Source organism: Coregonus clupeaformis, chromosome 13 (assembly GCF_020615455.1).
Source record: "Coregonus clupeaformis isolate EN_2021a chromosome 13, ASM2061545v1, whole genome shotgun sequence".
Lineage (NCBI taxonomy): Eukaryota > Metazoa > Chordata > Actinopteri > Salmoniformes > Salmonidae > Coregonus > Coregonus clupeaformis.
Window position 1 is genome coordinate 33867428 of NC_059204.1, and position 15342 is coordinate 33882769.

The 15342-nt window shown below is 43.4% G+C and overlaps 1 protein-coding gene and 1 long non-coding RNA gene across 8 annotated transcripts in view; both read left to right on the forward strand.

The window, feature by feature from the left end:
• The window catches only part of LOC121579180 (transcription factor COE1-A), a 247836-nt gene that overhangs the window by 36965 nt on the left and 195529 nt on the right, over window positions 1–15342 (forward strand). The window lies entirely within an intron of this gene.
• LOC121579182 lies at window positions 12322–14226 on the forward strand. 2 transcript variants are annotated; one of them, XR_006002879.2, is made up of 3 exons: window positions 12322–12847; window positions 13133–13206; window positions 13791–14226. It is a non-coding gene; the product is annotated as an uncharacterized LOC121579182 (long non-coding RNA). The 2 variants fall into 2 exon arrangements; XR_006661662.1 differs by having other exon boundaries at window positions 12322–13206.

Sequence of the window (15342 nt, forward strand, 5' to 3'; positions counted from 1 at the left end):
GATGAATGGTAACGATGGGGTTAGGGTTAGGGTGAATGGTAACGATGGGGTTAGGGTTAGGATGAATGGTAACGATGGGGTTAGGGTTAGGGTGAATGGTAACGATGGGGTTAGGGTTAGGGTGAATGGTAACGATGGGGTTAGGGTTAGGGTGAATGGTAACGATGGGGTTAGGGTTAGGGTGAATGGTAACGATGGGGTTAGGGTTAGGGTGAATGGTAAAGATGCCCCAAGGTACACAGACAAGGGGTTAATTTGAAATGGAGAGGGTCATGATGTATTCATTCATCTGTCTTCACCCTATTTTCGCCAAGTGTTGATTGTCCTCTGATAGGTCTCCCTCTGGGCCAGACATCTGCAAAACACAGACCTCCACAAACAGGTGAAATTAAAGTCCACTTAAAGTCCAGAATATTCTACAACAAGACTCCTTTGTTACATGTCTCCTTTACAGTGGCTTCAGGAAGTATTCATACAGTACCCCTTGACTTATTCCACATTTTGTTGTGTTACAGCCTGAATTCAAAATTGATTAAATATATATTTTTTCCCCTCACCCATCTACACTTAATGACAAAGTGAAAACATGATTTTAGAAATGCTCGCACATTTATTGAAAATGAAATAAATATCACACTCCTGAGTCAAAACATGTTAGAATCACCTTTGGCAGTGACTACAGCTGTGAGTCTTTCTGGGTAAGTCTCTAAGAGCTTTGCACACCTGGATTGTACAATATTTGCACATCGTTCTTTCAAAAATTCTTCAAGCTCTGTCAAGTTGGTTGTTGATCATTCCTAGACAGCCATTTTTAAGTCTTGACATACATTTTCAAGACGATTTAATTTAACTAGGCCCCTCAAAAAAACTGTAACTAGGCCACTCAGGAACATTCAATGTCGTCTTGGTAAGCAACTCCAGTGTATATTTGGCCTAGTGTTTTAGGTCAGCCTTTCCCAAACTCGGTCCTCGGCACCCCGAGGGGTGCTCGTTTTGGTTTTTGCCCTAACACCACACAGCTGTTTCAAATTACCAAAGCTGGATGATTAGTTGATTATTTGAATCAGCTGTGTAGTGTTAGGGGTCCCGAGGACCGAATTTGGGAAACCCTGTTTTAGGTAATTGTCCTGCTGAAAGGTGAATTTGTCTCCCAGTGTCTGTTGGAAAGCAGACTGAACCAGGTTTTCCTCTAGTCTCCCAGTGTCTGTTGGAAAGCAGACTGAACCAGGTTTTCCTCTAGTCTCCCAGTGTCTGTTGGAAAGCAGACTGAACCAGGTTTTCCTCTAGTCTCCCAGTGTCTGTTGGAAAGCAGACTGAACCAGGTTTTCCTCTAGTCTCCCAGTGTCTGGTGGAAAGCAGACTGAACCAGGTTTTCCTCTAGTCTCCCAGTGTCTGGTGGAAAGCAGACTGAACCAGGTTTTCCTCTAGTCTCCCAGTGTCTGGTGGAAAGCAGACTGAACCAGGTTTTCCTCTAGTCTCCCAGTGTCTGGTGGAAAGCAGACTGAACCAGGTTTTCCTCTAGTCTCCCAGTGTCTGGTGGAAAGCAGACTGAACCAGGTTTTCCTCTAGTCTCCCAGTGTCTGGTGGAAAGCAGACTGAACCAGGTTTTCCTCTAGTCTCCCAGTGTCTGGTGGAAAGCAGACTGAACCAGGTTTTCCTCTAGTCTCCCAGTGTCTGGTGGAAAGCAGACTGAACCAGGTTTTCCTCTAGTCTCCCAGTGTCTGGTGGAAAGCAGACTGAACCAGGTTTTCCTCTAGTCTCCCAGTGTCTGTTGGAAAGCAGACTGAACCAGGCTTTCCTCTAGTCTCCCAGTGTCTGTTGGAAAGCAGACTGAACCAGGTTTTCCTCTAGTCTCCCAGTGTCTGTTGGAAAGCAGACTGAACCAGGTTTTCCTCTAGTCTCCCAGTGTCTGTTGGAAAGCAGACTGAACCAGGTTTTCCTCTAGTCTCCCAGTGTCTGTTGGAAAGCAGACTGAACCAGGTTTTCCTCTAGTCTCCCAGTGTCTGTTGGAAAGCAGACTGAACCAGGTTTTCCTCTAGTCTCCCAGTGTCTGGTGGAAAGCAGACTGAACCAGGTTTTCCTCTAGTCTCCCAGTGTCTGGTGGAAAGCAGACTGAACCAGGTTTTCCTCTAGGATTTTTGCCTGTGCTTATTGTAGCTCTATTCCATTTCTGGCAATGACAAGCATACACATAACATGATGAAGCCACCACCATGCTTGAAGATATGAAGAGTGGGACTCAGTGATGTGTTGTGTTGGATTTGCCCCAAACATAACGCTTTGTATTCAGGACATAAAGTTCATTTCTTTGCCACATTTTTTGCAGTTTTACTTTAGTGCCTTGTTGCATACAGGATACATGTTTTGGAATATTTTTATTCTGTACAGGCTTCCTTCTTTTCACTCTGTCATTTAGGTTAGTATTGTGAAGTAACTACAATATTGTTGATCCATCCTCAGTTTTCTCCTATCACAGCCATTAAACTCTGTAACTGTTTTAAAGTCACCATTGGCCTCATGATGAAATCCATGAGCGGTTTCCTTCCTCTCTGGCAACTGAGTTAGGATGGACTCCTGTATCTTTGTAGTGACTGGGTGTATTGATACACTAATCAAAGTGTAACTAATAACTTCACCATGCTCAAAGGGATATTCCATGTCAGCTTTTTTTTTTTTTACCCATCTACCAATAGGTCCCCTTCTTTGCGAGGCATTGGAAAACCTCCCTGGTCTTTGTGGGTGAATCTGTGTTTTAAATTCACTGCTCGACTGAGGGAGCTTACAGATAATTGTATCTGTGGGGTACAGAGATGAGGTAGTCATTCAAAAATCATGTTAAACACTATTATTGCACAGTTAGTCCATGGAACGTATTATGTGACTTGGCCAGTGACAGAAAATCTAAATATAATCCATTATAAATTCAGGCTGTAACACAACAAAATGTGGAAAAGGTCAAGGGGTATGAATACTTTCTGAAAGCACCATTCACAGTGTTGTGTGCAAATGTCCGTTTTGATATCTATATGGTTGGGATAGAGGGTTGTCTTTTAAAAATAGCTGCATGTGGTTGGTGGTTTCTTTTCTAAATTATAACCATCTACCTATAACTGTGTGTTTGTGTGTTGCAGTGTGGTTAGGTGTGGAGAGGATGTTGGAAGTGATCTGATGTTTTCCTACTGATCGCTGTGTTTTTTTTGTCTCCTGCGAAGAATGGCAGACAGGAAGCGCTCCTCCCTGGGAGCTGATGTCACTTCCTGTCCAGTGCTGGCCCGTTGTGTGGTGCCTGACAGAGGTGACATGGCCCTGCCCTGACAGATGTGCAGGTCGCACAGTTCACACGTTTCATCTGATTAATGGCCACCAAAGGCTTTATTTGAGTTAAAAAGTTAAAGCTTGTAAAATGCATAGAAATTATGAGGAAATTCCAACTTTGTGGGAAATCAAAAATGTCTGCCTATTGTTTGGTCTCTCTACTCAGTGTGACTGATATGAGACTGATTCAAGTTCTAGCACAGATTGACATCCATCAGGATTCTGGGGCTACCAGCAGAGAAGCTGTGCTGCAGAGATGGTCGAAGTGAATGTCGGACATAGAGGGAAATGGTTTCAGGTCACTCTGCTTCAAGTGCACATTCTGCCAAGAGGGTGTCACGTTTTAACTCTAATTTCTATTGGCTCAGAAAATGAAAAATGTCTCACTAGAAAAACGAATGAGGTATCCCATATTTTTCTATGTAGGCCACTACCTAATTTGTCTTGAATAATGGCTTGCTACGCACACACACATGAACATGAACACACACACACACACACACCTCGGTCCTCACTAATCGCATTAGCTCTCATCAGCAGGCTGAGATCACAGAGCTTGGCGCCTCACTGACTGCTGTGTTCACAACAACAACCGCATCACATTAGCCATCATCCCACAACCCTGTCTGTACTACTTCCCAAAATACTCCTACCTACCTGGCCTCACATCACACGCACACACACACACACGCACACACACACACACACACACACACACACACACACACACACATACAGACACACGCACACGCACGCACGCACGCACGCACGCACGCACGCACGCACACACACACACACACACACACACACACACACACACACACACACACACACACATACAGACACACGCGCACGCACGCACGCACACGCACGCACGCACGCACGCACGCACGCACGCACGCACGCACGCACACACACACACACACACACACACACACACACACACACACACACACACAGACACACGCACACACACACACACACACACACACACACACACACACACACACACATACAGACACACACACACACACACACACGCACACACGCACACACGCACACACGCACGCACGCACACACACACACACACACACACACACACACACACACACACACACACACACACACACACACACACACACAGACACACAGACACACGCACACACGCACACACACACACACACACACACACACACACACACACACACACACACACACACACACACACACACACACACACACACACACACACACACACATGTCTGGATTTAATTAGAGCTTTGATCAGCATGAAAAGTAAAAACCTGATGCTACCTGAGCCTGATGAGCCATATATTAAATACATTTTATGAGCCCTACATTAACAACATTTAATGAGCCCAAAAAAGCCCAAATGATTTTGCCGTCATCCAATACATGATATAGGCTACTGCACATGACACACAACAGAAAAACATATAAGTCCATAGATGTAGCTAGCTATATGCTGTATGAAACTAGCTCCAGTAGGCTCATCTTTTTGAGTGTGAACTGTATTACTGTACCGTATTGTATTATTCTGTATTATATGAACTGGAATTACACACATCGTTCAAACCATGATAAAGCAGGGAGAGAACATGTGATTCTGGTGCAGCACATGCGGCCTACAAAGTTACAAGTATAGGCTAGCGAATTTGATTTTAATTTGGAAATATAATAGGGCCTATTTGTATAATTAGTAGGCTGACGCATATTTACCTTTCATAATATTTAACCTAATGTTATTAGCCTACCTCCTCTTTCTCTCTCGATTGCTTTCAACAGTTAAATGAAATAAGTTTCATTGTCCTTATCTTCATCATTCTAATGACATCCTTGAATATTATAGGACTAGAATTAGATGGCTTTCACTTCACTTCACGAAGATTGAATGGTTATGGGTCTGAATAAATAACTGCTATAGCCTACCACCATCACGCGTTTGCTCTTCTTTCAAACTACCCGTGAGGTCTGTTGGCTGCTGTATTTAACATTCAGCAAACAAGCTCTTTATTTTGGATGCAATTTAAATGGAATTGATGGAGAGAGAGAGAAAGACTGCGAGAGAGTGCTCGCGGGTGCACTTATTTAAAGCAACAATATTCAAGTGTAAGCTGTTTTCAAACTCTGCAACTGCAATTTAAAAAAAATAATTGTAAAATCTTTTACAAAAATGAGTTGAAAGTCAGATGGAGATGGTTAAATCAGACGCACATTCGGTATTTATATTACTGTAGCATAGACTATGCTGCAGCAAATGCAGGCCTACCTGTCACAAGAAAAACAGCTACCATGATGAGATGATACGTAGGTCTACATGCATTGTGAACTGTGCTCCAATCAGAGTTGTGCTGTCTGTCCTCACCTTGAGCGTTGATTCATCATGCAGAGGCTGTAGAGAAGACCGATTTTAGACATTGCATATAATTTAACAGTTCCATTTCACGCCATGCTGTTCATATAAAGAATTTATTATAATTTACCGGTTTCTCGCAGTTATTTATCCCGGGAAAGGGAGTGGTTTTGGGCGGTAAATCCCAGTAAATCTCGGTAACCGGGTTTCCGCCATTCAACCCTAATATACAGTTGAAGTCGGAAGTTTACATACACTTAGGTTGGAGTCATTAAAACTAGTTTTTCAACCACTCCACAAATTTCTTGTTAACAAACTATAGTTTTGGCAAGTCGGTTAGGACATCTACTTTGTGCATGACACACATAATCTTTCCAACAATTGTTTTCAGACAGATTATTTCACTTATAATTCACCATATCACAATTCCAGTGGGTCGGAAGTTTGGCTTTAGAAGCTTCTGATAGGCTAATTGACATCATTTGAGTCAATTGGAGGTGTACCTGTGGATGTATTTCAAGGCCTACCTTCAAACTCAGTGCCTCTTTGCTTGACATCATGGGAAAATCAAAAGAAATCAGCCAAGACCTCAGATTTTTTTTTTGTAGACCTCCACAAGTCTGGTTCATCCTTGGGAGCAATTTCCAAACGCCTGAAGGTACCACATTCATCTGTACAAACAATAGTACGCAAGTATAAACACCATGGGACCACGCAGCCGTCATACCGCTCAGGAAGGAGACGCGTTCTGTCTCCTAGAGATGAATGTACTTTGGTGTGAAAATCAATCCCAGAACAACAGCAAAGGACCTTGTGAAGATGCTGGAGGAAACAGGTACAAAAGTATCTATATCCACGGTAAAACAAGTCCTATATCGACATAACCTGAAATGCCGCTCAGCAAGGAAGAAGCCACTGCTCCAAAACCGCCATAAAAAAGCCAGACTACGGTTTGCAACTGCACATGGGGACAAAGATCGTACTTTTTGGAGAAATGTCCTCTGGTCTGATGAAACAAAAATAGAACTGTTTGGCCATAATGACTATCATTATGTTTGGAGGAAAAAGGGGAAGGCTTGCAAGCCAAAGAACACCATCCCAACCATCAAGCACGGGGGTGGCAGCATCACGCTGTGGGGGTGCTTTGCTGCAGGAGGGACTGGTGCACTTCACAAAATAGATGGCATCATGAGGAAGGAAGATTATGTGGATATATTGAAGTAACATCTCAAGACATCAGTCAGGACAACAAAGTCAAGGTATTGGAGTGGCCATCACAAAGACCTGACCTCAATCCTAAAGAAAATGTGTGGGCAGAACTGAAAAAGCGTGTGCGAGCAAGGAGGCCTACAAACCTGACTCAGTTACACCAGCTCTGTCAGGAGGAATGGGGCAGAATTCACCCAACTTATTGTGCTAAGCTTGTGGAAGGCTACCCGAAACGTTTGACCCAAGTTAATCAATTTAAAGGCAATGCTACCAAATACTAATTGAGTGTATGTAAACTTCTGACCCACTGGGAATGTGATGAAAGAAATAAAAAGCTTAAATAAATCATTCTCTCTACTATTATTCTGACATTTCACATTCTTAAAAAGGTGGTGATCCTAACTGACCTAAGACAGGGAATTTTTACTAGGATTAAATGTCAGGAATTGTGAAAAACTGAGTTTAAATGTATTTGGCTAAGGTGTATTTAAACCTCCGACTTCAACTGTACATCCATAAAATACTACTGTACGGGAAGACATGATGGGGGCTCCATCACTAGTGTTTTTCCTGTGGGAAGTGGTGATGTTTTGTAGACATTATTGCTCCATCACTAGTGTTTTTCCTGTGGGAAGTGGTGATGTTTTGTAGACATTATTGCTCCATCACTAGTGTTTTTCCTGTGGGAAGTGGTGATGTTTTGTAGACATTATTGCTCCATCACTAGTGTTTTTCCTGTGGGAAGTGGTGATGTTTTGTAGACATTATTGCTCCATCACTAGTGTTTTTCCTGTGGGAAGTGGTGATGTTTTGTAGACATTATTGCTCCATCACTAGTGTTTTTCCTGTGGGAAGTGGTGATGTTTTGTAGACATTATTGCTCCATCACTAGTGTTTCTCCTGTGGGACGTGGTGATGTTTTGTAGACATTATTGCTCCATCACTAGTGTTTTTCCTGTGGGAAGTGGTGATGTTTTGTAGACATTATTGCTCCATCACTAGTGTTTTTCCTGTGGGAAGTGGTGATGTTTTGTAGACATGATTGCTCCATCACTAGTGTTTTTCCTGTGGGGAAGTGGTGATGTTTTGTAGACATTATTGCTCCATCACTAGTGTTTTTCCTGTGGGAAGTGGTGATGTTTTGTAGACATTATTGCTCCATCACTAGTGTTTTTCCTGTGGGAAGTGGTGATGTTTTGTAGACATTATTGCTCCATCACTAGTGTTTTTCCTGTGGGAAGTGGTGATGTTTTGTAGACATTATTGCTCCATCACTAGTGTTTTTCCTGTGGGAAGTGGTGATGTTTTGTAGACATTATTGCTCCATCACTAGTGTTTTTCCTGTGGGAAGTGGTGATGTTTTGTAGACATTATTGCTCCATCACTAGTGTTTTTCCTGTGGGAAGTGGTGATGTTTTGTAGACATTATGTGATATAAATGTATATGGATGAGATTCAGTATAGGCATGTGTTGAGTCATACACGCTAGAGCATGATATATAAGAACACTTGTGGTTGTTGGTTAGAGATTTGTTTATATATTAATTCTGAGGACTTAGTTATATTTATTCTGAACTGAGGGTTTACAGAAAGACAGCTATAGGTGAGGTATATGAGCTTTAGCCATGATTGGATGATTCTGTTTTATGGTGCTTATTCTGACCCAGCTCCAGGTCCATTGTTGTGTTTCGATTCCACTTCCTGCGGGGAAAGGTCAGCCGTGGTTCGGAGAAGGGGAGTGCTGTGAATTATTCATGCCATTGACTTTGTGTCAGCTCTCACAGCTCTCTCGCTGTGTGTGTGTGTGTGCGCGTGTGTGTGTGTGTGTGAGAGAGATATAGGGTAGTGAGAGAGAGAGAGAGAGAGAGAGAGAGAGAGAGAGAGAGAGAGAGAGAGAGAGAGAGAGAGAGAGAGAGAGAGAGAGAGAGAGAGAGAGAGAGAGAGAGAGAGAGAGAGAGAGAGAGAGAGAGAGAGAGAGAGAGAGAGAGAGAAATGTTTTATTAATTTATCTCATTTAGGGTCTCTGACTGCACCTGTTCTGCCATTAAGTAGCCAGACATTTACATTCAATGCTAATTCAGTTTAACTGCGAGCCCCACATCGATTCATGGTTAATTCTGTGTCAATAGAGAGCCTTTCCTTTCTCTGGGCCAGATCTCCCTGGCTGGCTGCTGCATGGTGCTGGTTTGTGTGGTTAGAGTCTGTTATAAGAGCAAAGGTGACTGTACCTCCCATTGGCCCAGCTCTTTACAGAGGGTCAGGATGGGGGCTGGGAGGGAGGGCAGGAGGCCAGGGTGGTGAGTGTTGGGGGGAAACGGCATTGCCACAGGACATGTTCCACACAGATGTGCCCCTCTCCCCCCCCTCCCCCCTCTCCTCTCCTCACCCCCTGCCCTGACACCCTCCACCCTGGCCAACCTCTGCCGTCTGTCCCCTTCCCTTCCTCAGCCTTCCGGCAGAGATCACCTTACGCTAAAAGCAACAAACAGGGCCAGGCCTTGGATCACTCCCCGTCCCCTATCTGTCCCTCCACACACAGGCAGGACGTGAAAAGACAACAACTCTCCCTCAGCGGATGTATCATTCTGAGCCCTTCCTCCAGTTCATAGGGACCAGCCCCCATCACACACACACACACATACACTCTAGTCTCACACACACACACGCACGCACGCACGCACGCATGCATGCACGCACGCACACACACACACACACACACACACACACACACACACACACACACACACACACACACACACTCTAGTTCCTCACGCACACACACACTCTAGTTTCTCACATACCAGGTCTCTCGCACTCTCACTGAGTCAAGGGCGACTTCAAACATTCTCCTCAAATAAACATTCTACAGTCTCAGCAAGAAACATGCCCAAGGATGACAGGATGTGATGTCATAAGGCAGTGCCTGTTTTCTTCTCATCATGTTTACAAAGAGGGGTCTATCTGGTCCAGTGGTGGAGGAGTCTGTACGGTGCCCCCCTCCAGACCAGCCTCTCTTCCCCACCCTTCTCCAGGCCGGGCCGGGCCAGGCTGGCCTCCCTGCTGCCAGCTGGTGGGGATTGGTAAAGTAGCCTCTTGGTCCGTTATGGAGCTGTGGTTTTGGGAGGCCTCTGGCCCCTGGGTGCCTGTAGCACAGAGGCCCTCTCACTCCACGGGCCATTAGCGTGTCCCAGCCACACCCCCCTCCATCCACAGGCCTCACCCCAGAGCCTGCCTGCCTGCCTGCCTGCCATGAATGAGCTGCTGTGTACCACACTGCCTGTAGCCTGCCTGGCCTGGACGCACGCACACACACACACACACACACACACACACACACACACACACACACACACACACACACACACACACACACACACACACACACACACACACACACACACACACCACACACACACCACACACACTGCCCCCCAAACCACCCAGCCAGGTAGCGAGCGCTGTGTTTCATTAGCACTGTCATTAAAAAGCAAACAGACCGTGTTCACCTGGTAACTCCCACAGACTCTCAATAGAAAGATTCAGGAGGTTTTTTTCTCTTTACCAATATAAAGTACGCCGATAATTTGGGTGTGCTTGCGAGTGCATTGAGTGTGTTTGTAATATGCATGTGTGTATAATTTGATTAAGAGATGAACTTAACATACCACGCTGTTTCCTCTTACCTCAAGCCTAACGTCATTAATTTCTCTGCATACATACATTCTGCTGGTGCTGTGATGTCGCTGTTTGAAACACAGGCTTTGACCAATCAGGGTTTTTAATGCTCACCTCACATACAGCTGGCCCTCTGGAGGCACGTTCAGATGGCTACTGCCCATCAATGTGCTGTTTATATCCTCCTTCCCTCCCTCCCTGCCTCTCTGCCTGCCTGCCAGCCTGTCAGACTCTCAGGTTTTAAACTGGAACAGCCACAGGCACATCAAACCAGGGCCGGCTAGGGAGGAGCAGCAAGCTGGCTCACTGTCCACACCGCGTTGACAGTCTCAGTCTCAGTGTTTTGGCTGAACAGACAGAGCCCCTCAGACCGATGACGGTCCTGTCCTGGTCCACTAGCCACAGGGTCAGGGTGGTCACATGGCCTGGCCTAAATGGACCGACCAGGCTGTGAGTGACAGCGTGGGCCAGGGGACGGGCCGGGGGATGGCTGGACCTCTGGGAATATGAGGGCTGCCTGGCCTGTCTGTGACGAAGCGGACGTAGTGTGACAGGGGAGGGGATGGGTGGATGGGGGGGGTGAGGGCTGTCACTGTCACCCATCCACACCACACAATAGAGGCCCACATATCACTCCTGGAAATGAATACGAAAAATAAACAGACAAAGAAAAACAAAGAACCCAGGAAAAATACAGATTTGATTGGTTTGGTGGATTTCCTTCTGGAAGAAAAGTAGTGGAATCTCTTTGCAACATGCACAAGTGATTGTACTAACAAGTATGGTGGTTGTAATAACCAGTCTGGTGGTTGTACTGTCCAGTATGGTGGTTATACTAACCAGTATGGTGGTTATACTAACCAGTATGGTGATTGTACTAACCAGTATGGTGGTTATACTAACCAGTATGGTGATTGTACTAACCAGCATGGTGGTTATACTAACCAGTATGGTGATTGTACTAACCAGCATGGTGGTTATACTAACCAGTATGGTGGTTATACTAACCAGTATGGTGATTGTACTAACCAGTATGGTGGTTATACTAACCAGTATGGTGATTGTACTAACCAGTATGGTGATTGTACTAACCAGTATGGTGGTTATACTAACCAGTATGGTGATTGTACTAACCAGTATGGTGGTTATACTAACCAGTATGGTGATTGTACTAACCAGTATGGTGTATAGTGATGTTATAACCTGTAGTGCTTAAACCCAGTGTTAGTAAGGGCTGTATTTCTCCTGTTGGAGAGCTGGTTGCCATGTGTTTGGTGGTGAGGAGAGGAGAGGACAGTTGGAGCCAGTGTGCAGGGCTGCTGACATTGCTCTGGTGTTGGTGTTACTGCTCAGTCAGGCCTCAGGTGTTACTGAGTACAGAGCATCAGATTCAGAACAGGGGCCTGGAGCCAGCAGCCCCCCTCTGATCTCTCTCTCTCTCTCTCTCTCTCTCTCTCTCTCTCTCTCTCTCTCTCTCTCTCTCTCTCTCTATTTCTCTCTCTCTTTGCTTTCTCTCTTTCTCTCTCTTTTCGTTCCCTCGCTTTTCTGGAGGAGGGAATACCCTGGGGGGTTTGTGGGTTACTATGATTGACTAGCTGAATATTTGGCTGGTTTCAAACTGCCAGTCCTCCCTCTACTCTCTCTCTCTCTCTCTCTCTCTCTCTCTCTCTCTCACTTTCTCTCTCTCTCTCTCTCTCTCTCTCTCTCTCTCGCTTTCTTTCTCTATCTCTCTCTCTCTCTCTCTGTGCCAGTCTCTCCCCCCCCCCCCTTTTATTTTGGTTCTTTGGACAAGATGAAAGAACCCTTTACTAAAAAAGGTTCTAAAGGTTAGAAATCAGCGCTAACAAAAACACATTCCCTTTTAATTTGTTTATGTCCATATTAATGATGCTGCTGCATGATTTCACCTGGTCAGAAAAATGGCTCGCTGTCGTTCGACATCGTTAGCTCTCTTTGGCAAGAGGAAGATTTAATTTATATTTTGTAACATTGTTGCCGAGGTCTGAGTGGCAAACAGCAAGGTTCATCCAAACCTGTGCTGTTGCAGACTAACTGCTAGCTAGAAGCAAGAGGAAATACTGTGTTTAATAAATCATATACTCTTAGATAAAAAGTGGTTCTATATAGAACCGTTTGTTCAATTCAAAATGTAACTGCCATTCTGATTCAAAAACCAACTGCCAATCTATTCCAGCATGACAATGCAAGAGGAAGGAGGTTGAACCAACTTGCAAGTAGCGTATCAATAAGCACATTCTTTCTCAATGTATTAAGGTAAGCAAAGTTGACAATTCAATTCACATATACTGTATGAAGCCAAAGTCATATGATAAACTATAGGCTAGATAAATAAAGTAGAAACATTATTAGAATTTGAGCACGTTTGTAAGCTAGCTAGCAAACTAACTTAGCTAGCTAAACAGAAAAAGCTAGGCTACTTTAATTCGCCACTTTACAAACTCTTTCAAATGAAAGGTATTTTTTATTATGGGATATGCCAAATAGAACTACAGACCCAGTCTGACATTGGCAATTAGCTAATTGTTTCTTTTATTTCAGTATTTCAGTGTGGATTGAGGGGACTAGCCTATGTTTCATGAAGCCATTAGAAGACTGTTGCTGACGGAAAGAAGGTATGTATAATAAGGTTGGACGATATTTCAAATATTGCTATATCCGATATAATCGTTTTGCACCGTTAATGACTAGATCATCTTTAAGTAACATTCTAATTAAATAATCTTTGTATGGCGAAAAGAGAAGGCTTAGTTAATTAATGCAGACTTCATTTAACATATTGATACAGCCTAACTGATAAAACTGCACAGTTTTGATTTGTAAAGTTCAAATAGTGTATAGTCTTGCACATCACGATATATCGTCTTGCACTTCACAATATATCGTTAATGTGAAATATCACAATATTCAATTTAATCATATATCAGCCCATCCCTAATGTGTAAATGAAGTATAATAAATATTGGTGATTCAATAGCCTAGTTAATCATTACATGATTTTTAACACTATCTATGTTTTGCTCAGTCTGGCAGTAACCTAGAACTATTAGAGGCAAAGAATCTCTCTTTTGGCTGCTGCTGACAACAACTGCATGCAAGTTGTTCTTCTACAACCTAAACATTATGTCTGCATGGCATTTTGTTTTCATTTTGACAGATGAACTCATTGCAGTTGTTTCTTCTTCTTCTCTGGAACCAGTCAAGCAGGTAGCCCAGCGACTAAGGAGTTGGACTGGAGGGCTGCTGGGTTCACATCTTCAAAACATTCCCGTACTGTTGGGCCCTTGAGCAAGGCTCTTAACCCCACAACATGCTCTCCATCCAGGGGCACTGCACCGCAGCCTGAACCTGTGCTCGTCTCAACTGTATGTGTGAGGTCTGCTGTTTGGGGGGTTGAGAACAGAGCAGAAGACACATTTATGTTGTTCACTGTAACTAATGGACAAAGTGTGTATTGTATTGTATTGTATTGTATTGTATTGTATTGTATTGTAGTGTATTGTATTGTATTGTAGTGTAAAGAAGTCAGCCAGAGTTGATGTGGGTCATCATTCAAACAAAGAGATGCCTCCCTGGCCACCAGTGCATATTTCCAAACTATGTTTGCATATAATAACAATAAATTCTAAAAACGATGCTGGTTTTCTTTTGTCCATTATTTAATTGTTTATTAAATTATATTCTTAGCTCAAAATATTACAATTTAATAGTAGTAGCCATAATTAATGGATGGCACCATGCAGGGTTCTATATGGAACTATTTTGGTTCAGTGAAGAAGAACCACTAGGGTTCTAATCCAACTTAGTATGTTGCTCAAAGTTGATATTTGATGAGGAAAACCAAAGAGAGAGAACATTTTGTGATTTAATTTACTTAAAGGTGCATTTCCTGGTTGCTAAAATTCTAGTAGTTCACCTGATTTCAGTTTAAGTGACAAAACAAGTGTAGAGAATGATTGTACCATCTAAACCACTGTGAAATATATTTTCAATAACCAACAATGTTATATTTTCAGCTGTTTGAAGCTGGTGTACAAAACCGAAAGTAAAAGACGCAAAAAACAAACGTAGATATTGCAGCTTTAATTTTAATCATATTTGCTTAGACTTTTTTAGTTCTTGCAACAACTTGCAATGTGGCTCTGTTTTTACAGGGCTGTGGTTAATTCAACATTTGTAGACTTTGTAGGCAAATCCACATTCAATGATGAGACCACCCATTCCCACCATTACCACTCTTAATGACAGAGGCAAATGTAGCGTTCTGCAATTCCTGCAGTTCTACCTCCAATTACTGCTGGTGGGTTGAGCACTGTACTCAACAATGCCTGCCAAAGTGGATTAACGTGGCAAATTATCAAATACATTAAACAATGTTAACCATTAAGTGTTTGTGTAACGCTAATATTTTGTGTTTACTAAATATTTGTGTTACATTACCTCATATTTAATCATATTATCAGTAAATTCCCTGGACTTACTTTATTTGTGTAAATTCAAAAAACGTATAAACCATTTTTTTTTTACTCCAAAACATAGGAACTTACATCTACTCAATAATATAAAGTGTTTTCTTGTTGCTTGAATTTTTTTAAGTAGATGAATCAGTGTGAACACGCTGTTGGCTCAACGTATGGCCATGTTGAATGGAGTGTGTGGAGCTAGGCGCCATGTTAGCGCTCAGCTAACAGGCAGCAGAGAATGGCTAAAAACATCTGTGTGGGTGAGAAGGAAGGGAAGGGAGAGAAATA